This window comes from Mus caroli, unplaced genomic scaffold (assembly GCF_978045245.1).
Source record: "Mus caroli unplaced genomic scaffold, Mus_caroli_1 scaffold_2, whole genome shotgun sequence".
NCBI lineage: Eukaryota > Metazoa > Chordata > Mammalia > Rodentia > Muridae > Mus > Mus caroli.
The window spans coordinates 141,528,137-141,550,423 of NW_028227257.1; the positions used below are offsets into that span (position 1 = coordinate 141,528,137).

The 22,287-nt window shown below is 42.2% G+C and overlaps 1 pseudogene; it reads right to left on the reverse strand.

Annotated features, from left to right (window-relative positions):
* The window catches only part of LOC110305829 (NEDD4-binding protein 1-like), a 49,250-nt pseudogene that overhangs the window by 793 nt on the left and 26,170 nt on the right, over positions 1-22,287 (reverse strand).

Below are 22,287 nucleotides of genomic sequence, written 5' to 3' on the forward strand. Positions count from 1 at the left end.
CTCACAGAGCCATCAGGACATAGGAACCAAGGATCAGCTAGGGACAGGATCCTTCTGGTCTCTGTCTGTAACCCAGAGCTGACGTTGTACCACAGCTCTCCAAAGCCAAATTCATCCCAGAGAAAACTTGTCTCCCAGAAGTACTGGCACACAGGCTTGCAGGGGGGGACAAGCCAAAGTCAGAGACAGCAAGACCAGCTAACACCAGAAATATCCAGATGGTGAAATACAAGAGCAAGAATATAAGCAACAGAAACCTAGACTACTTGGCATCATCAGAACCCAGTACTCCCACCACAATAAAGCTGGTTACCCCAACACACCAGAAAAGCAAGACTGATTTAAAATCACATTTCATGATGATGATAGAGGACTTTAAGAAGGACATAAATAACTCCCTTAAAGAAATACAAGAGTACACAGGTAAACAGGTAGAAGACCTTAAAGAGGAAACACAAAAATCCCTTAAAGAATTACAGGAAAACACAAACAATCAGGTGAAGGAACTGAACAAAACCATCCAGGATCTAAAAATGGAAGTAGAAACAATAAAGAAATCACAAAGGGAAACAACTCTGGAGATAGAAAACCTAGGAAAGAGACCAGGAGTAGGTGAATTGGTGAGCAGGGTGAGTGGGGTGGGGATGGGGTTTTCAGAGGGGAAACCAGGAAAAGGGATAACATTTGAAATGTAATCAAAGAAAATATCTAAGGGGAATTTTTTTTTAAATACTTCTCTTCTGTGACATTAAGATCCTGTCTTGTTCTCCACTGTGAGACAAGCAGAGTGATGTTTCTGTTGCCAGGCTTCCAAAAATTTTCAACTGTGATCATTATTCCACAGCAACAACTAAAGAACTTTTTCAGACCATGGGTAATTGCAACATTACTCCTGTATGTAAAAGTGTGCTTCAAGTCTGCTCTCCCTGGTTCAGTTTTTAACTCCATCTTGTATGGTATTTTTAGGGTATCTCAAAATATTTGAACCCCAGTAACTGAAGAATTGATATTAGAGGATCCTGCCAGATGTGCACCAATGACTGAGATAACAGCTGGGGAAGCATCATTGCTGGAGAAAGTGGGAGATAATTTGCCTTAGACTGAGGAGTGCTATGACAGCCAGAATGTTTTTCACAGGCAGGCTTCATATTATTTAGAAGCAAAGAGTTCTGCTTGCTATGAAAAACCACCTCTAGGCACTTGTTCTCAGGTAGCTGAAAAAACTAGACTGAGTGGTCATGATTACACAATTTCATTAAGAGGTGGCACCATAGGTTCAATGGGCTCTCTATCTTTTTTTTGTTTTTGTTTTTGTTTTTTTTTAAACTTTTTTTTTATTTATTTATTTTTTTAATATTTTTATTACATATTTTCCTCAAATACGTTTCCAATGCTATCCCAAAAGTCCCCCATAGCGCCCCCCACTTCCTTACCCACCCATTCCCATTCTTTTGGCCCTGGCATTCCCCTATATTGGGGCATATAAAGTTTGCGAGTCCAATGGGCCTCTCTTTCCATTGATGGCTGACTAGGCCATCTTTCGATACATATGCAGCTAGAGACAAGAGCTCCGGGGTTCTGGTTAGTACATCATGTTGTTCCAACAATAGGGTTGCAGATCCCTTTAGCTCCTTGGGTACTTTCTCTAGCTTCTCCATTGGGAGCCCTGTGATACATCCAATAGCTGACTGTGAACATCCATTCCTGTGTTTGCTAGGCCCCAGCATCGTCTCACAAGAGACAGTTATATTTGGGTCCTTTCAGCAAAATCTTGCTAGTGTATGCAATGATGTCAGCGTTTAGAAGTTGATTATGGGATGGATCCCTGGATACGGCAGTCTCTAAATGGTCCATCCTTTCATCACCGCTACAAACTTTGTCTCTGTAACTCCTTCCCTGGGTGTTTTGTTCCCAGTTCTAAGAAGGTGCACAGTGTCCACACTTTGGTCTTCATTCTTCTTGAGTTTCATGCGTTTAGCAAATTGTATCTTAAATCATGGGTATCCTAAGTTTTGGGCTAATATCCACTTATCAGTGAATACATATTGTGTGAGTTCTTTTGTGATTGTGTTACTTCACTCAAGATGATGCCCTCCAGGTCCATCCATTTGGCTAGGAATTTCATAAATTCATTCTTTTTAATAGCTGAGTAGTACTCCATTGTGTAAATGTACCATAATTTCTGTATCCATTCCTCTGTTGAGGGACATCTGGGTTCTTTCCAGCTTCTGGCTATTATAAATAGGGCTGCTATGAACATAGTGGAACATGTGTCCTTTTTACCGGTTGGGACATCTTCTGGATATATGCCCAGGAGAGGTATTGCTGGATCCTCCGGTAGTACTATGTCCAATTTTCTGAGGAACCGCCAGACTGATTTCCAGAGTGGTTGTACAAGCTTGCAATCCCACCAACAATGGAGGAGTGTTCCTCTTTCTCCACATCCTCGCCAGCAACTGCTGTCACCTGAATTTTTGATCTTAGCCATTCTGATTGGTGTGAGGTGGAATCTCAGGGTTGTTTTGATTTGCATTTCCCTGATGATTAAGGATGTTGAACATTTTTTCAGGTGTTTCTCTGCCATTCGGTATTCCTCAGGTGAGAATTCTTTGTTCAGTTCTGAGCCCCATTTTTTAATGGGGTTATTTGACTTTCTGGAGTCCACCTTCTTGAGTTCTTTATATATATTGGATATTAGTCCCTTATCTGATTTAGGATAGGTGAAGATCCTTTCCCAATCTGTTGGTGGTTTTTTTGTCTTATTGATGGTGTCTTTAGCCTTGCAGAAGCTTTGTAGTTTCATGAGGTCCCACTTGTCAATTCTCGATCTTACAGCACAAGCCATTACTGTTCTATTCAGGAATTTTTCCCCTGTGCCCATATCTTCAAGGCTTTTCCCCACTTTCTCCTCTATAAGTTTCAGTGTCTCTGGTTTTATGTGAAGTTCCTTGATCCACTTAGACTTGACCTTAGTACAAGGAGATAGGAATGGATCGATTCGCATTCTTCTACATGTTAACAACCAGTTGTGCCAGCACCATTTGTTGAAAATGCTGTCTTTCTTCCACTGGATGTTTTTAGCTCCCTTGTCGAAGATCAAGTGACCATAGGTGTGTGGGTTCATTTCTGGGTCTTCAATTCTATTCCATTGGTCTATTTGTCTGTCACTATACCAGTACCATGCAGTTTTTATCACAATTGCTCTGTAGTAGAGCTTTAGGTCCGGCATGGTGATTCCACCAGAGGTTCTTTTATCCTTGAGAAGAGTTTTTGCTATCCTAGGTTTTTTGTTATTCCAGATGAATTTGCAGATTGCACTTTCTAATTCGTTGAAGAATTGATTTGGAATTTTGATGGGGATTGCATTGAATCTGTAGATTGCCTTTGGCAAGATAGCCATTTTTACAATGTTGATCCTGCCAATCCATGAGCATGGGAGATCTTTCCATCTTCTGAGATCTTCTATAATTTCTTTCTTCAGAGACTTGAAGTTTTTATCATACAGATCTTTCACTTCCTTAGTTAGAGTCACGCCAAGATATTTTATATTATTTGTGACTATTGAGAAGGGTGTTGTTTCCCTAATTTCTTTCTCAGCCTGTTTATTCTTTGTGTAGAGAAAGGCCATTGATTTGTTTGAGTTAATTTTATATCCAGCTACTTCACCGAAGCTGTTTATCAGGCTTAGGAGTTCTCTGGTGGAATTTTTAGGGTCACTTATATATACTATCATATCATCTGCAAAGAGTGATATTTTGACTTCATCTTTTCCAATTTGTATCCCTTTGATCTCCTTTTGTTGACGAATTGCTCTGGCTAGGACTTCAAGTACAATGTTGAATAGGTATGGAGAAAGTGGACAGCCTTGTCTAGTCCCTGATTTTAGAGGGATTGCTTCAAGCTTCTCACCATTTACTTTGATGTTGGCTACTGGTTTGCTGTAGATTGCTTTTATCATGTTTAGGTATGGGCCTTGAATTCCTGATCTTTCCAAGACTTTTATCATGAATGGGTGTTGGATCTTGTCAAATGCTTTTTCCGCATCTAACGAGATGACCATGTGGTTTTTGTCTTTGAGTTTGTTTATATACTGGATTACGTTGATGGATTTCCGTATATTGAACCATCCCTGCATCCCTGGGATGAAACCTACTTGGTCAGGATGGATGATTGTTTTGATGTGTTCTTGGATTCGGTTAGCAAGAATTTTATTGAGGATTTTTGCATCAATATTAATAAGGGATATTGGTCTGAAGTTTTCTATCTTTGTTGGGTCTTTTTGTGGTTTAGGTATCAGAGTAATTGTGGCTTCATAGAATGAGTTGGGTAGAGTACCTTCTGTTTCTATTTTGTGGAATAGTTTGTGAAGAACTGGGATTAGATCTTCTTTGAAGGTCTGATAGAACTCTGCACTAAACCCATCTGGTCCTGGGCTTTTTTTGGTTGGGAGACTATTAATGACTGCTTCTATTTCTTTGGGGGATAAAGGGCTGTTTAGATCATTAACCTGATCTTGATTCAACTTTGGTACCTGGTATCTGTCTAGGAACTTCTCCATTTCATCCAGGTTCTCCAGTTTTGTTGAGTATAGCCTTTGGTAGAAGGATCTGATGGTGTTTTGGATGTCTTCAGGATCTGTTGTTATGTCTCCTTTTTCATTTCTGATTTTGTTAATTAGGATGCTTTCCCTGTGCCCTCTAGTGAGTCTGGCTAAGGGTTTATCTATCTTGTTGATTTTCTCAAAGAACCAGCTCCTTGATTGGTTGATTCTTTGAATAGTTTTTCTTGTTTCCACTTGGTTGATTTCACCCCTGAGTTTGATTATTTCCTGCCGTCTACTCCTCTTGGGTGAAGTTGCTTCCTTTTGTTCTAGTGCTTTTAGGTGTGTTGTCAAGCTGCTAATGTGTGCTCTCTCTAGTTTCCTTTTGGAGGCACTCAGAGCTATGAGTTTTCCTCTTAGAAATGCTTTCATTGCGTCCCATAAGTTTGGGTATGTTGTGGCTTCATTTTCATTGAACTCTAAAAAGTCCTTAATTTCTTTCTTTATTCCTTCCTTGACCAAGGTATCATTGAGAAGAGTGTTGTTCAGTTTCCACGTGAAGGTTGGCTTTCTATTATTTATTTTGTTATTGAAGATCAGCTTTAGTCCATGGTGATCTGATAGGATGCATGGGACAATTTCAATGTTTTTGTATCTGTTGAGTCCTGTTTTGTGCCCAATTACATGGTCAATTTTGGAGAAGGTACCATGAGGTGCTGAGAAGAAGGTGTATCCTTTTGTTTTAGGGTAAAATGTTCTGTAGATATCTGCCAGATCCATTTGATCCATAACTTCTGTTAGTTTCACTGTGTCCCTGTTTAGTTTCTGTTTCCATGATCTGTCCATTGGTGAAAGTGGTGTGTTGAAGTCTCCCACTATTATTGTATGAGGTGCAATGTGTGCTTTGAGATTTACTAAAGTTTCTTTAATGAATGAGGCTGCCTTTGTATTTGGAGCATAGATATTCAGGATTGATAGTTCCTCTTGGAGGATTTTACCTTTGATGAGTATGAAGTGCCCCTCCCTGTCTTTTTTGATGACTTTGGGTTGGAAGTCAATCTTATCTGATATTAGAATGGCTACTCCAGCTTGTTTCTTCAGACCATTTGCTTGGAAAATTGTTTTCCAGCCTTTCATTCTGAGGTAGTGTCTATCTTTTTCTCTGAGATGAGTTTCTTGTAAGCAGCAAAATGTTGGGTCTTGTTTGTGTAGCCAGTTTGTTAGTCTATGTCTTTTTATCGGGGAGTTGAGTCCATTGATATTAAGAGATATTAAGGAAAAGTAATTGTTGTTTCCTGTTATTTTTGTTGTTAAAGTTGGCATTCTGTTCTTGTGGCTGTCTTCTTTTAGGTTTGTTGAGGGATTACCTTCTTGTTGTTTCTAGGGCGTGGTTCCTGTCCTTGTATTGGTTTTTTTCTGTTATTATCCTTTGAAGGGCTGGATTCGTGGAGAGATAATGTGTGAATTTGGTTTTGTCGTGGAATACTTTGGTTTCTCCATCTATGTTAATTGAGAGTTTGGCTGGGTATAGTAGCCTGGGCTGGAATTTGTGTTCTTTTAGTGTCTGTATAACATCTGTCCAGGATCTTCTGGCTTTCATAGTCTCTGGTGAAAAATCTGGTGTAATTCTGATAGGCTTGCCTTTATATGTTACTTGGCCTTTTTCTCTTACTGCTTTTAGTATTCTATCTTTATTTAGTGCATTTGTTGTTCTGATTATTATGTGTCGGGAGGTATTTCTTTTCTGGTCCAGGCTATTTGGAGTTCTGTAGGCTTCTTGTATGTTCATGGGCATCTCTTTCTTTAGATTTGGGAAGTTTTCTTCTATAATTTTGTTGAAGATGTTTGCTGGTCCTTTGAGTTGAAAATCTTCATTCTCATCCACTCCTATTATCCGTAGGTTTGGTCTTCTCATTGTGTCCTGTATTTCCTGGATGTTTTGAGTTAGGATCTTTTTGCATTTTCCATTTTCCTTGATTGTTGTGCCCATGTTCTCTATGGAATCTTCTGCACCTGAGATTCTCTCTTCCATCTCTTGTATTCTGTTGCTGATGCTTGCATCTATGGTTCCAGATTTCTTTCCTAGGGTTTCTATCTCCAGTGTTGCCTCATTTTGGGTTTTCTTTATTGTGTCTACTTCCCTTTTTAGGTCTAGTATGGTTTTGTTCATTTCCATCATCTGATTGGATGTGTTTTCCTGTTTCTCTTTAAGGACTTCTACCAGTTTGGTTGTGTTTTCCTGTTTTTCTTTAAGGACTTGTAACTCTTTAGCCATGTTCTCCTGTAGTTCTTTAAAGTCCTTCTTGATGTCCTCTACCATCATCATGAGATATGCTTTTAAATCCAGGTCTAGTTTTTCAGGTGTGTTGGGGTGCCCTGGACTGGGCGAAGTGGGAGTGCTGGGTCCTGATGATGGTGAGTGGTCTTGGTTTCTGTTAGTAAGATTCTTACCTTTACCTCTCGCCATCTGGTAATCTCTGGAGTTGTTATAGTTGTCTCTGTTCAGAGGTTGTTCTTCTGGGGATTCTGAGTATCCTCTGTCAGCAGACCTGGGAGACAGGCTCTCTCCTCTGAGTTTCAGTGGTTAGAGCACTCCCTGCTGACAAGCTTTCCTCTTAAAGGGAAGGTGTACAGATATCTGGGGTTTGGACCTCCTCCTGGCCGAAGAAGAAGGCGGAAAACAGGACCTTTCCCAGATGCTGTGTTGCTTTGGCAGGTCACAGAAGCTGTAGGCTTCTGTGGTACACACTCTCAGCTGTGCAGACTAAGTTCCTAAGTTCAGTGGAGTCCTGGATCCAAGATGTGCTCCCTGCTCCTGAGGCAGAGGGCTCCTGTGCAGGGCAGACCACTGTCTTCCAGCTAGGAGGGTGCTGGATGTCTGTGGCCCCAAAAGGGTGCTGCCTCAGCAGCTCTGTGGCTCCCGCCTGTCCCAGAAGCTGTCTGCCTCTGTGGTCCTCACTCTAACCTGTACAGACTAAGTTCGGCGGAGTCCCGGAGCCAAGATGGCGCTCCCTGCAGGGCAGGTCACTGTTCTCCGGCTGGGAGGGTGTCGGATGTCTGCCGCCCCAAAAGGGTGCTGCCTCAGCGGCTCTGTGGCTCCCGCCTGTCCCAGAAGCTGTCTGCCTCTGTGGTCCTCACTCTGACCTGTACAGACTAAGTTCGGCGGAGTCCCGGAGCCAAGATGGCGCTCCCTGCAGGGCAGGTCACTGTCCTCCGACTGGGAGGGTGCCGGATGTCTGCGGCCCCAAAAGGGTGCTGCCTCAGCGGCTCTGTGGCTCCCGCCTGTCCCAGAAGCTGTCTGCCTCTGTGGTCCTCACTCTAACCTGTAGACTAAGTTCGGCGGAGTCCCGGAGCCAAGATGGTGCTCTCTGCAGGGCAGGTCTCTGTCCTCCGGCTGGGAGGGTGCCGGAAGTCTGCGGCCCCAAAAGGGTGCTGCCTCAGCGGCTCTGTGGCTCCCGCCTGTCCCAGAAGCTGTCTGCCTCTGTGGTCCTCACTCTGACCTGTACAGACTAAGTTCGGCGGAGTCCCGGAGCCAAGATGGCGCTCCCTGCAGGGCAGGTCACTGTCCTCCGACTGGGAGGGTGCCGGATGTCTGCGGCCCCTAAAGGGTGCTGCCTCAGCAGCTCTGTGGCTCCCGCCTGTCCCAGAAGCCGTCTTCCCCCGTGGTCCCCACTCTGACCTGTACAGACTAAGCTCGGCGGAGTCCCGGAGCCAAGATGGCGCTCCCTGCAGGGCAGGTCACTGTCCTCCGACTGGGAGGGTGCCGGATGTCTGCGGCCCCAAAAGGGTGCTGCCTCAGCGGCTCTGTGGCTCCCGCCTGTCCCAGAAGCTGTCTGCCTCTGTGGTCCTCACTCTAACCTGTAGACTAAGTTCGGCGGAGTCCCGGAGCCAAGATGGTGCTCTCTGCAGGGCAGGTCTCTGTCTCGGGCTCTCTATCTTGAATCTTAATTTCATTAGGTACTATAGATTCACAATTAGGCACTTCCTGTTCTCTTAATTCCTTTATCTCTTGCCTCTCAAGCCTTTGTGTCATAGATATTTTTTCTCATTGAATGACGTTGTTGTTGTTGTTGTTGTTGTTGTTGTTGTACAACTATGTCTTGGGACCCCAGGTAAGATTTCACATTTTGCCTGCCAACTCAGCTTAAAACACATCGACAACCTGAAACTCACTCCACCCTCTGATCTCCATATTCACACCCACAACTTCATCTGCCTTCCCAGAGGCCATGCTGCCACTAAGGACCCAAGTAAGACTCTGTCCTATGCCTACCAACTCCTTCATACACACTCAACATACCTAAATTGGATCTTTACTGAGGCACCCATGAACTCTGGTGAGACTCTGCCATCTGTCGGCCAACTCCCCTAAAAGCAAACTAAACAGCAGCAAACTGCATCCCATGTCCTAGACTCCACATTCTGCCCCACAATTCTGGATACTTTTCCTAAGACCAAAACTGCACTAGGGAATTAAAGGTAATAACCCTCCCTCTACCCAAAAACTACCTCTAAACCACACCCAACAGCCTCAAAATGCATGCTATAACCTGGACTCCATATTCTGGTCAACAACTCCAACAGCTTCCAGGATACCAACTTGGTTGGCACTAGGGACCCCAGGTGAGACCATGCCCTCTGCCCACCAACTCTAAATGACACTTAATAGGCCTAAACGGCATGCCATCCCTGGGCTCCACATTATGACCCACAATGCCAGCTCTTTCCTGGAGGCCACATCTGTATGAGGGACCCCAAAAGATCTGAACTTCTGCCTGCCAATTTCCCTTCAGTCATACCCAAGAGACTCAAAATGGACCCTATGGACTACATATTCTACACCCTACCCCCATATCCAGATTCTTTCAAGGAGGCCAAACTTGTACCAGAGATACAGGTTAAGAATCTGCCCCCTACTCCCCAACTCCCACTAAAACACAGCAAACAACCCCTAACTACACTCTGGTCTCCATATTTCAGCACACAACACAGGCTGCTGTCTTAGAGGACGTGACACAAACATGAATCCCAAGTTAGACCATACCTCTGCCTACTAACTTTCCTTCAATCACACCCAACATCCCTAACTGCACCTGATCTCCTGGTGCTGCATATTCCTGTCCACAACACATGCTGCTTTCCTGGAGGCCATGCTGGCACAATGAACCCCAAGTAAGATCAAGCCCTCTCCTCACCAACTCGGCTGAAAGCACACACATAATTCCCAAATGGCATACAATACTGTATGCTTGCCTCTATGATACACCTGCACCAAGAACCCCTATAAGAACCTGCCCTCTGCCCAGCAACTTTTATCAAGAACACTCAACAGCCCCAAACTGCACCCCATGCCCTGGGCTTAGTGAATCAAACCTTCCTTACACTTAATGCCACCTCCTCTAACCTTGTTGATGATTGCTGGCTGTGTTATCATTCCCAGCTACCTTTTTATGAGGGTATTGATGTTTCTGGCAGTTTTGTCCCTACAAATAATTCCCATCATTGTTGTTGGCAACCTGGAGAGTAGAATGATTCATATCTCTCTCAGGTCTCGGGATTGGGCCTCTGTGTGACTCATAATACACCTACGCCTCAGTATGCCCATCTTTGTAATGTTACCCTGGCACCTGAGATTAGGAGCCAATATTTAGTTCCTCCAAATGATACTTGGTGGGTTTGCCTTGATGGCCTCACCCTCTGCCTCTCAGCCAGTGCCTTTTCTACAGAAAATTCTGATTTTTGCATTCTTGTGCAATTGGTTCCTCGATTGATTTATTATCATTCAGAAGAATTTTTTCATTTGTGGGATCAGTCCACTGATTCCTCCCCTTCCCTGGTTCGCCAGCGAAGAGAGCTCCTAACTGCCGTCACCATTTCAGTCCTCCTAGGCCTTGGTGCCGTGGGTGCTGGGGCTGGCATCTCCTCATATGTTCTCTCTAAGTCTAGGTATCAAGAACTTAGTGTCAACATTGACAGAGATGTCCAGTGTCTGCAAACAGGCATCGACGACCTCACTGGTTCCCTCTCCTGCTTAGCTGAAGTCATCCTACACAATCGCACAGGACTTGATTTACTCTTTTTACAGCAGAGAGAGCTATGTGCAGCTCTTAGGGAAGAGTGTTGCTTTTATGTAAATAAGACAGGGATGGTCAAAGAAAGCATTAAAAGGGTACGAGAAGGCCTAGAAAAAAAAAAAAAACAGAGAGAGAGACAGAGAAGAGAGCTGGTACAAAACTGGTTTTCAACTTCTCCATGGTTGTCAAATTTACTTCCTTCCATTTTGGAACCATTAGTTGGATTGTTTTTGCTTATTTCTTTAATGGTCCCTGGGCCTTTAATAGACTTACCAATTTTGTGAAATGTCAGATGAATGATTTGGCAGCAAAACCTATTCAGGTGCATTATCATAAGTTAGCTATGAAGGACCAAGAGACTTGAGATGAGGTTATTCTTCCCTCCAGGGTGTTCCCAAAGGTCATTTCCACCCAACCTAAGGAAGGGGACTCCTTCCCCAGGACCAAGTAGAGAGGGGCCACACCGAACCCCCTCTGACTGGCGCTCTAAGTTCTTGCTTGGGCTGTGAGGCAAAGCACTTGCAAGGGAATATAAAGCAAAAACTAAAGACATTTTTCTGGGTTTCCTGAGGGACAAGCCTGACTGCATAGGTGTTGATGTCCAAAAACTATCCCCTCTCCAAGACATCAGGATGGGTATGGCCCCCATGCCTCACTGAACAACACCAGGAGGACCAGAGCCATTACAGGTACCCTTTAGTCACCGGAGGTCAGGCCTCTATTCCAGCCTTAGCAAAGAACAAAATTGCCAAGGTCCTTCAATACTAAAAGGAAGGGGGAGATGTTGGGAGCGACTCTGTTTGAATGCTAATTGCCTTGTCAGCTGTAAGTGCTTACTTACAAAGTCTTGGCCTTAGCAGAAAAGTACTAGCTTTGTTGAGATTTCTGTGGGAAAAGTTGAGGCCTCTGTAGGAAAGTACTACCCCCCCCCCCAGTTAAGAACAAATAGCTATAGATCTTGTGGACAGGGACCTAGCAACCCACTCTGTTCTGTTCCTCCTGCTGAACTTTTTACCTAGCCAATATTCTACTTTTGAGAACAGGTGTGTTCCCCCAGAAACAAAGCAAATTTGCATCATCCCCCTCCCCATATCCTGCTTCTATGGGTATAAAGCCTGCATGGGAAAAATAAAATTTGTCAGCTTGATCATCAGACTTGCTGTCCGTTCTTTGTGTTCTTCTCCACAGTGGTTCCTCAGAAACTGACTATCTGCGGGTCAGAACAAAGTAATATATTGAATAGATTGGGAGAGAATAGGCAGCCTTGTATTGCCCCTGATTTTAGTGGGATCCCTTTACATTTCTCTCCATTTAATTTGATGTTGGCTATTAACTTTCTACACGTGATCTTAGCCAAAAGGCTGAGAAGCAATGGCTATTAACTTTCTGTACATAGCACTTATTATGTTTAAGTATGTGCCCTATATGACTGATCTCTCTAAGACTTTTTTTTTTTTTTTTTGGTTTTTTCGGGACAGGGTTTCTCTGTATAGCCCTGGCTGTCCTGGAACTCACTTTGTAGACCAGGCTGGCCTCGAACTCAGAAATCCGCCTGCCTCTGCCTCCCGAGTGCTGGGATTAAAGGCATGCGCCACCACGCCCAGCTCTCTAAGACTTTTAACATGAAAGGGTGTTGAATTTTGTCGAGGGATTTTTCAGCACCTAGTAAAATGATCATGGGATTTTTTTTTCTTTCAGTTTGTTTATATGGTAGACTACACTGATGTATTTTCATATATGGAACCATCCCTGTATGCCTGGGATGAGGCCTACTTGATCATGGTGAATGATATTTTTAATGTGCTCTTGGATTTGATTTTAGAGGAGTTTACTGAGTATTTTTGTGTTGGTGTTCATAAATGAAATTGGTCTGAAAATTCTCTTTCTTTATTAAGTCTTTGTGTGGTTTAGGCATCAGGGTGACTGTGGCCTCATAGAATTTGGCAATGTTACTTTTGTTTCTGGTTAGTTTGAGGAGTGTTGATATTAGCTCTTCTTTGAAAATCTAATAGAATTTTGTGCTAAAGACATCTGGCCATGGTTTTTTTGCTTGGGAGACTTTTCCTGAGTGCTTCTATTTCCTTAAGGGTTATAGGACTGTTTAGATACTTTCTCTGATCTTGATTTAAATTTCGTAAGTGGAGTCCAATCACGCGGGACCTGAGACTGCTCTGGTTGGGGAGAGAGAAATCCGGCCTACATAGGGCCACAAGACTCTTCCGGTCAGAAAAGCACCGGGGTAGCGAGAGCGCAGGGTCAGCTGACACTCGCCAGCTACCCACAACACCCGCCACAGGATCTTAAGACTTCTGGTGAGTGGAACACAGCTTCTGCTCCAATCCAATTGCGTGCGGGACCTGAGACTGCATTAGTTAGGGAAGCAGAAACCGGCCTGAGTAGGGCCACAGGCCTCATCCGGCTGGATCAGCACCGGGGTAGCTAGAGCGCAGGGTCAGCTGACACCCGCGAGCTACCCACGACCCCCGCCACAGGATTTTGAGACTGCTGGTGAGTGGAACACAGCTTCTGCTCCAGTCCAATCACGCGGGACCTGAGACTGCTTTGGTTGGGGAGGGAGAAATCCGGCCTACATAGGGCCACAAGCCTCTTCCGGTCAGAAAAGCACCGGGGTAGCTAGGGCGCAGGGTCGGCTGACACTCGCCAGCTACCCACAACACCCGCCACAGGATCTTAAGACTTCTGGTGAGTGAAACACAGCTTCTGCTCCAATCCAATTGCGCGTGGAACCTGAGACTGCATTAGTTAGGGAAGCAGAAAACCGGCCTGAGTAGGACCACAGGCCTCCTCCGGCCGGACCAGCACCAGGGTACTGCCAGCTACCCACGACCCCCGCCACAGGATTTTGAGAGTGCTGGTGAGTGAAACACAGCTTCTGCTCCAATCCAATTGCGCGTGGGACCTGAGACTGCATTAGTTAGGGAAGCAGAAAACCGGCCTGAGTAGGACCACAGGCCTCTTCCGGCCGGACCAGCACCAGGGTACTGCCAGCTACCCACGACCCCCGCCACAGGATTTTGAGACTGCTGGTGAGTGGAACACAGCTTCTGCTCCAATCTTTAAACAGTGACAACGACAACAACTAACCCCAGAGATTACCAGATGACGAAAGGTAAACGTAATAATCTTACTAACAGAAACCAAGACCACTCACCATCATCAGAACCCAGCACTCCCACTTTGCCCAGTCCAGGGCACCCCAACACACCGGAAAAGCTAGACACGGATCTAAAAGCATATCTCATGATGATGGTAGAGGACTTCAAGAAGGACTTTAATAACACACTTAAAGAAATACAAAGGAACACTGGTAAACAGGTAGAAGACAATAAAGAGGAAGCACAAAAATCCCTTAAAGAATTGCAGGAGAACACTGCTAAAGAGTTACAAATCCTTAAAGAAAAACAGGATAACCTAATCAAACAGGTAGAAGTCCTTAATGAAAAACAGGAAAACACATCCAAACAGATGATGGAAATGAACAAAACCATACTAGACCTAAAAAGGGAAGTAGACACAATAAAGAAAACCCAAAATGAGGCAACACTGGAGATAAAAACCCTAGGAAAGAAACCTGGAACCATAGATACGAGCATCAGCAACAGAATACAAGAGATGGAAGAGAGAATCTCAGATGCAGAAGATTCCATAGAGAACGTCGGCACAACAATCAAGGAAAATGTAAAATGCAAAAAGATCCTAACTCAAAACATCCAAGAAATACAGGACACAATGAGAAGACCAAACCTACGGATAATAGGAGTGGATGAGAATGAAGATTTTCAACTCAAAGGAACAGCAAACATCTTCAACAAAATTATAGAAGAAAACTTCCCAAATCTAAAGAAAGAGACGCCCATGAACATACAAGAAGCCTACAGAACTCCAAATAGACTGGACCAGAAAAAAAATACCTCCCGACACATAATAATCAGAACAACAAATGCTCTAAATAAAGATAGAATACTAAAAGCAGTAAGAGAAAAAGGCCAAGTAACATATAAAGGCAAGCCTATCAGAATTACACCAGATTTTTCACCAGAGACTATGAAAGCCAGAAGATCCTGGACAGATGTTATACAGACACTAAAAGAACACAAATTCCAGCCCAGGCTACTATACCCAGCCAAACTCTCAATTAACATAGATGGAGAAACCAAAGTATTCCACGACAAAACCAAATTCACACATTATCTCTCCACGAATCCAGCCCTTCAAAGGATAATAACAGAAAAAAAACAATACAAGGACAGGAACCACGCCCTAGAAACAACAAGAAGGTAATCCCTCAACAAAACGAAAAGAAGACAGCCACAAGAACAGAATGCCAACTTTAACAACAAAAATAACAGGAAACAACAATTACTTTTCCTTAATATCTCTTAATATCAATGGACTCAACTCCCCGATAAAAAGACATAGACTAACAAACTGGCTACACAAACAAGACCCAACATTTTGCTGCTTACAGGAAACTCATCTCAGAGAAAAAGATAGACACTACCTCAGAATGAAAGGCTGGAAAACAATTTTCCAAGCAAATGGTATGAAGAAACAAGCTGGAGTAGCCATTCTAATATCTGATAAGATTGACTTCCACCCAAAGTCATTAAAAAAGACAGGGAGGGACACTTCATACTCATCAAAGGTAAAATCCTCCAAGAGGAACTATCAATCCTGAATATCTATGCTCCAAATACAAAGGCAGCCACATTCATTAAAGAAACTTTAGTAAATCTCAAAGCACACATTGCACCTCATACAATAATAGTGGGAGACTTCAACACACCACTTTCACCAATGGACAGATCGTGGAAACAGAAACTAAACAGGGACACAGTGAAACTAACAGAAGTTATGGATCAAATGGATCTGGCAGATATCTACAGAACATTCTATCCTAAAACAAAAGGATATACCTTCTTCTCAGCACCTCATGGTACCTTCTCCAAAATTGACCACATAATTGGTCACAAAACAGGCCTCAACAGATACAAAAATATTGAAATTGTCCCATGCATCCTATCAGATCACCATGGACTAAGGCTGATCTTCAATAACAAAATAAATAATAGAAAGCCAACCTTCACGTGGAAACTGAACAACACTCTTCTCAATGATACCTTGGTCAAGGAAGGAATAAAGAAAGAAATTAAGGACTTTTTAGAGTTCAATGAAAATGAAGCCACAACATAACCAAACTTATGGGACGCAATGAAAGCATTTCTAAGAGGAAAACTCATAGCTCTGAGTGCCTCCAAAAGGAAACTAGAGAGAGCACACATTAGCAGCTTGACAACACACCTAAAAGCACTAGAACAAAAGGAAGCAAATTCACCCAAGAGGAGTAGATGGCAGGAAATAATCAAACTCAGGGGTGAAATCAACCAAGTGGAAACAAGAAAAACTATTCAAAGAATCAACCAATCAAGGAGCTGGTTCTTTGAGAAAATCAACAAGATAGATAAACCCTTAGCCAGACTCACTAGAGGGCACAGGGAAAGCATCTTAATTAACAATATCAGAAATGAAAAAGGAGACATAACAACAGATCCTGAAGACATCCAAAACACCATCAGATCCTTCTACCAAAGGCTATACTCAACAAAACTGGAGAACCTGGATGAAATGGAGAAGTTCCTAGACAGATACCAGGTACCAAAGTTGAATCAAGATCAGGTTAATGATCTAAACAGCCCTATATCCCCCAAAGAAATAGAAGCAGTCATTAATAGTCTCCCAACTAAAAAAAGCTCAGGACCAGATGGGTTTAGTGCAGAGTTCTATCAGACCTTCAAAGAAGATCTAATCCCAGTTCTTCACAAACTATTCCACAAAATAGAAACAGAAGGTACTCTACCCAACTCATTCTATGAAGCCACAATTACTCTGATACCTAAACCACAAAAAGACCCAACAAAGATAGAAAACTTCAGACCAATATCCCTTATGAATATTGATGCAAAAATCCTCAATAAAGTTCTTGCTAACCGAATCCAAGAACATATCAAAACAATCATCCATCCTGACCAAGTAGGTTTCATCCCAGGGATGCAGGGATGGTTCAATATACGGAAATCCATCAACGTAATCCAGTATATAAACAAACTCAAAGACAAAAACCACATGGTCATCTCGTTAGATGCGGAAAAATCATTTGACAAGATCCAACACCCATTCATGATAAAAGTCTTGGAAAGATCAGGAATTCAAGGCCCATACCTAAACATGATAAAAGCAATCTACAGCAAACCAGTAGCCAACATCAAAGTAAATGGGGAGAAGCTTGAAACAATCCCTCTAAAATCAGGGACTAGACAAGGCTGTCCACTTTCTCCATACCTATTCAACATTGTACTTGAAGTCCTAGCCAGAGCAATTCGTCAACAAAAGGAGATCAAAGGGATACAAATTGGAAAAGATGAAGTCAAAATATCACTCTTTGCAGATGATATGATAGTATATATAAGTGACCCTAAAAATTCCACCAGAGAACTCCTAAGCCTGATAAACAGCTTCGGTGAAGTAGCTGGATATAAAATTAACTCAAACAAATCAATGGCCTTTCTCTACACAAAGAATAACCAGGCTGAGAAAGAAATTAGGGAAACAACACCCTTCTCAATAGTCACAAATAATATAAAATATCTTGGCGTGACTCTAACTAAGGAAGTGAAAGATCTGTATGATAAAAACTTCAAGTCTCTGAAGAAGGAAATTATAGAAGTCTCAGAAGATGGAAAGATCTCCCATGCTCATGGATTGGCAGGATCAACATTGTAAAAATGGCTATCTTGCCAAAAGCAATCTACAGATTCAATGCAATCCCCATCAAAATTCCAAATCAATTCTTCAACGAATTAGAAAGTGCAATCTGCAAATTCATCTGGAATAACAAAAAACCTAGGATAGCAAAAACTCTTCTCAAGGATAAAAGAACCTCTGGTGGAATCACCATGCCGGACCTAAAGCTCTACTACAGAGCAATTGTGATAAAAACTGCATGGTACTGGTATAGTGACAGACAAATAGACCAATGGAATAGAATTGAAGACCCAGAAATGAACCCACACACCTATGGTCACTTGATCTTCGACAAGGGAGCTAAAAACATCCAGTGGAAGAAAGACAGCATTTTCAACAAATGGTGCTGGCACAACTGGTTGTTAACATGTAGAAGAATGGGAATTGATCCATTCCTATCTCCTTGTACTAAGGTCAAGTCTAAGTGGATCAAGGAACTTCACATAAAACCAGAGACACTGAAACTTATAGAGAAGAAAGTGGGGGAAAGCCTTGAAGATATGGGCACAGGGGAAAAATTCCTGAATAGAACAGTAATGGCTTGTGCTGTAAGATCGAGAATTGACAAGTGGGACCTCATGAAACTACAAAGCTTCTGCAAGGCTAAAGACACCATCAATAAGACAAAAAAACCACCAACAGATTGGGAAAGGATCTTCACCTATCCTAAATCAGATAAGGGACTAATATCCAATATATATAAAGAACTCAAGAAGGTGGACTCCAGAAAGTCAAATAACCCCATTAAAAAATGGGGCTCAGAACTGAACAAAGAATTCTCACCTGAGGAATACCGAATGGCAGGGAAGCACCTGAAAAAATATTCAACATCCTTAATCATCAGGGAAATGCAAATCAAAACAACCCTGAGATTCCACCTCACACCAGTCAGAATGGCTAAGATCAAAAATTCAGGTGACAGCAGATGCTGGCGAGGATGTGGAGAAAGAGGAACACTCCTCCATTGTTGGTGGGATTGCAAGCTTGTACAACCACTCTGGAAATCAGTCTGGCGGTTCCTCAGAAAATTGGACATAGTACTACCGGAGGATCCAGCAATACCTCTCCTGGGCATATATCCAGAAGATGTCCCAACTGGTAAAAAGGACACATGCTCCACTATGTTCATAGCAGCCCTATTTATAATAGCCAGAAGCTGGAAAGAACCCAGATGTCCCTCAACAGAGGAATGGATACAGAAATTATGGTACATTTACACAATGGAGTACTACTCAGCTATTAAAAAGAATGAATTTATGAAATTCCTAGCCAAATGGATGGACCTGGAGGGCATCATCTTGAGTGAAGTAACACAATCACAAAAGAACTCACACAATATGTATTCACTGATAAGTGGATATTAGCCCAAAACTTAGGATACCCAAGATATAAGATACAATTTGATAAACGCATGAAACTCAAGAAGAATGAAGACCAAAGTGTGGACACTGTGCACCTTCTTAGAATTGGGAACAAAACACCCAGGGAAGGAGTTACAGAGACAAAGTTCGTAGCTGTGATGAAAGGATGGACCATTTAGAGACTGCCGTATCCAGGGATCCATCCCATAATCAGCTTCTAAACGCTGACACCATTGCATACACTAGCAAGATTTTGCTGAAAGGACCCAAATATAGCTGTCTCTTGTGAGACGATGCCGGGGCCTAGCAAACACAGGAGTGGATGTTCACAGTAAGCTATTGGATGTATCACAGGGCTCCCAATGGAGAAGCTTTAGAAAGTACCCAAGGAGCTAAAGGAATCTGCAACCCTATTGTTGGAACAACATGATGTACTAACCAGAACCCCGGAGCTCTTGTCTCTAGCTGCATATGTATCGAAAGATGACCTAGTCGGCCATCAATGGAAAGAGAGGCCCATTGGACTTGCAAACTTTATATGCCCCAATATAGGGGAATGCCAGGGCCAAAAGAATGGGAATGGGTGGGTAGGGAAGTGGGGGGCGCTATGGGGGACTTTTGGGATAGCATTGGAAATGTAATTGAGGAAAATATGTAATAAAAATATTAAAAATTAAAAAATAATAATAAATAAATTTCGTAAGTGGTATCTGTCTAAGAAATCATTCATTTCATTTAAGTTTTCAAGTTTTGTGGAGTACAGGCTTTTAAAGTAAGACTTCATGATTCTTTGCATTTCCCCAGTTTCGATGGTTCTGTCTCTCTTTTCATTTCTGGTTTTGTTACTTTGAATACTGTCTATATTTTAGTTAGTTTGACTCTAGGTTTGTCTGTCTTGTCTATTTTCTCAAAGAACCCACTCTTGGTTTTGTTGATTCTTTATATTGTTTTCTTTAATTCTAATTCATTGATTTCAGCCCTGGGTTTGATTATTTCCTGCAGTTTACTCCTCTTGTGTGTGTTTCCTTCTTTTTTTTCTAGAGCTTTCAGGTGTGCTGTTAAGTTGCTCATGTGAGGGATTTTTTTTTTCTAATTTTTTGAAGGCATTTAGTGCTATGAATTTTCCTCTTAGCACTGCTTTCACTGTGTCCCATATGTTTGGGTATGTTTTGCCTTCATTTTCATTGAATTCCAGAAAGTCTTTGATTTCTCTATTTCTTCTTGGACCTAGTGATCACTGAGTAGAGTTTTTCCGTTTCCATGAATATTTGGGCTTTCTGTTGTTTCTGTTGCTGTTGAAGTCCAGCTTTAATCCATGGTGGTCTGATAAGATACAAGGGGTTATTTCAATCTTCTTGTAGCTGTTGAGGTTTGATTTGTGCCCAATTACATAGTCAATTTTGGAGAAGGCTCCATGAGATGCTGAAAAGAGATATATTCTTTTTGGGGGGAGTAAAGGGTTCTGTAGATGTCTGTTAGATCCATTTGTTTCATAACATCTGTTAATTTCATTGTTTCTCTGTTTAGTTTCTGTTTTGATGACCTGTCCACTGTTGAAAGTGGAGTGTTGAAGTCTCCCATTATTTTGTGAGGTTTGATGTGTGATTTGAGTTTTAGTATTGTTTCTTTTCAAATGTGTGTGCACTTATGTTTTGAGCATAAATGTTCAGTATTAAGATGACATGTTAGTGAATTTTTCCTTTGATGAGTATAAAATGTCCTTCCCTGTCTCTTTTGATTACTTTTGGTTGGAAGTCTATTTTATTAGATATCAGAATGGCTGCGCCAGTTTGTTTCTTGGTCCAGTTTGCTTGGAAAACCTTTTTCCAGCCTTTTACTCTGAGGTGGTGTCTATGTTTGTTGCGAAGGTGTGTTTCCTGTATGGAACAGAATGAGGGATCCTGTTTATGTATCCAATCTGTTAGCCTGTCTTTTTTTATTCGTGAATTGAGTCCATTGATGTTGAAATATATTAATGACCAATGATTATTAGTTCCTGTAATTTTGATGTTGGTGGTGGAACTTTATTGTGTGATTCTCTTCTTTTGGATTTACTATGTGATGATTAATTTCTTGTGGGTTTTTTTTGTGGGGGTGTAGTTACTCTCTTTGTGTTGGAGTTTTCCTTCCATTATCCTCCATAGAACTGTATTAGCTGATAAATATTGTTTAAATTTGGTTTTGTCATGAAATATCTTAGTTTCTTCATCTATGGTTGAAGTTTGATTGAAAGTTTTGCTGGGTATATTATTCTAAGCTGACATCTATGGTATCTTAAAGTCTAGCCAGAAATCAATCCAGGATCTTCTGGCTTTTAGCATCTCTGTTGAGAAGTAAGATGTAATTCTGATAGTGATGCCTTTAATGTTACTTGGCCTTTTTCCTTTGCAACTTTTAATATTCTTTCTTTGTTCTGAACATTGAATGTTTGGATTATCATGCAATGAGAGGATTTTCTTTTCTGGTCCAATCTATTTGGTGGTCTTTTGGCTTCTGTTATGTTTATAGCTATCTTTAGGTTGGGAAAGGTTTTTTCTATGATTTTTTTTAATATTTTTATTACATATTTTCCTCAATTACATTTCCAATACTATCCCAAAAGTCCCCCATAGCGCCCCCCACTTCCCTACCCACCCATTCCCATTCTTTTGGCCCTGGCATTCCCCTATATTGGGGCATATAAAGTTTGCAAGTCCAATGGGCCTCTCTTTCCATTGATGGCCGACTAGGCCATCTTTCCATACATATGCAGCTAGAGACAAGAGCTCCAGGGTTCTGGTTAGTACATCATGTTGTTCCAACAATAGGGTTGCAGATCCCTTTAGCTCCTTGGGTACTTTCTCTAGCTTCTCCATTGGGAGCCCTGTGATACATCCAATAGCTGACTGTGAACATCCACTCCTGTGTTTGCTAGGCCCCGGCATCATCTCACAAGAGACAGCTATATTTGGGTCCTTTCAGCAAAATCTTGCTAGTGTATGCAATGGTGTCAGCGTTTAGAAGCTGATTATGGGACGGATCCCTGGACACAGCAGTCTCTAAATGGTCCATCCTTTCATCACAGCTACGAACTTTGTCTCTGTAACTCCTTCCCTGGGTGTTTTGTTCCCAATTCTAAGAAGGTGCACAGTGTCCACACTTTGGTCTTCATTCTTCTTGAGTTTCATGCGTTTAGCAAATTGTATCTTATATCTTGGGTATCCTAAGTTTTGGGCTAATATCCACTTATCAATGAATACATATTGTGTGAGTTCTTTTGTGATTGTGTTACTTCACTCAAGATGATGCCCTCCAGGTCCATCCATTTGGCTAGGAATTTCATAAATTCATTCTTTTTAATAGCTGAGTAGTACTCCATTGTGTAAATGTACCATAATTTCTGTATCCATTCCTCTGTTGAGGGACATCTGGGTTCTTTCCAGCTTCTGGCTATTATAAATAGGGCTGCTATGAACATAGTGGAGCATGTGTCCTTTTTACCGGTTGGGAC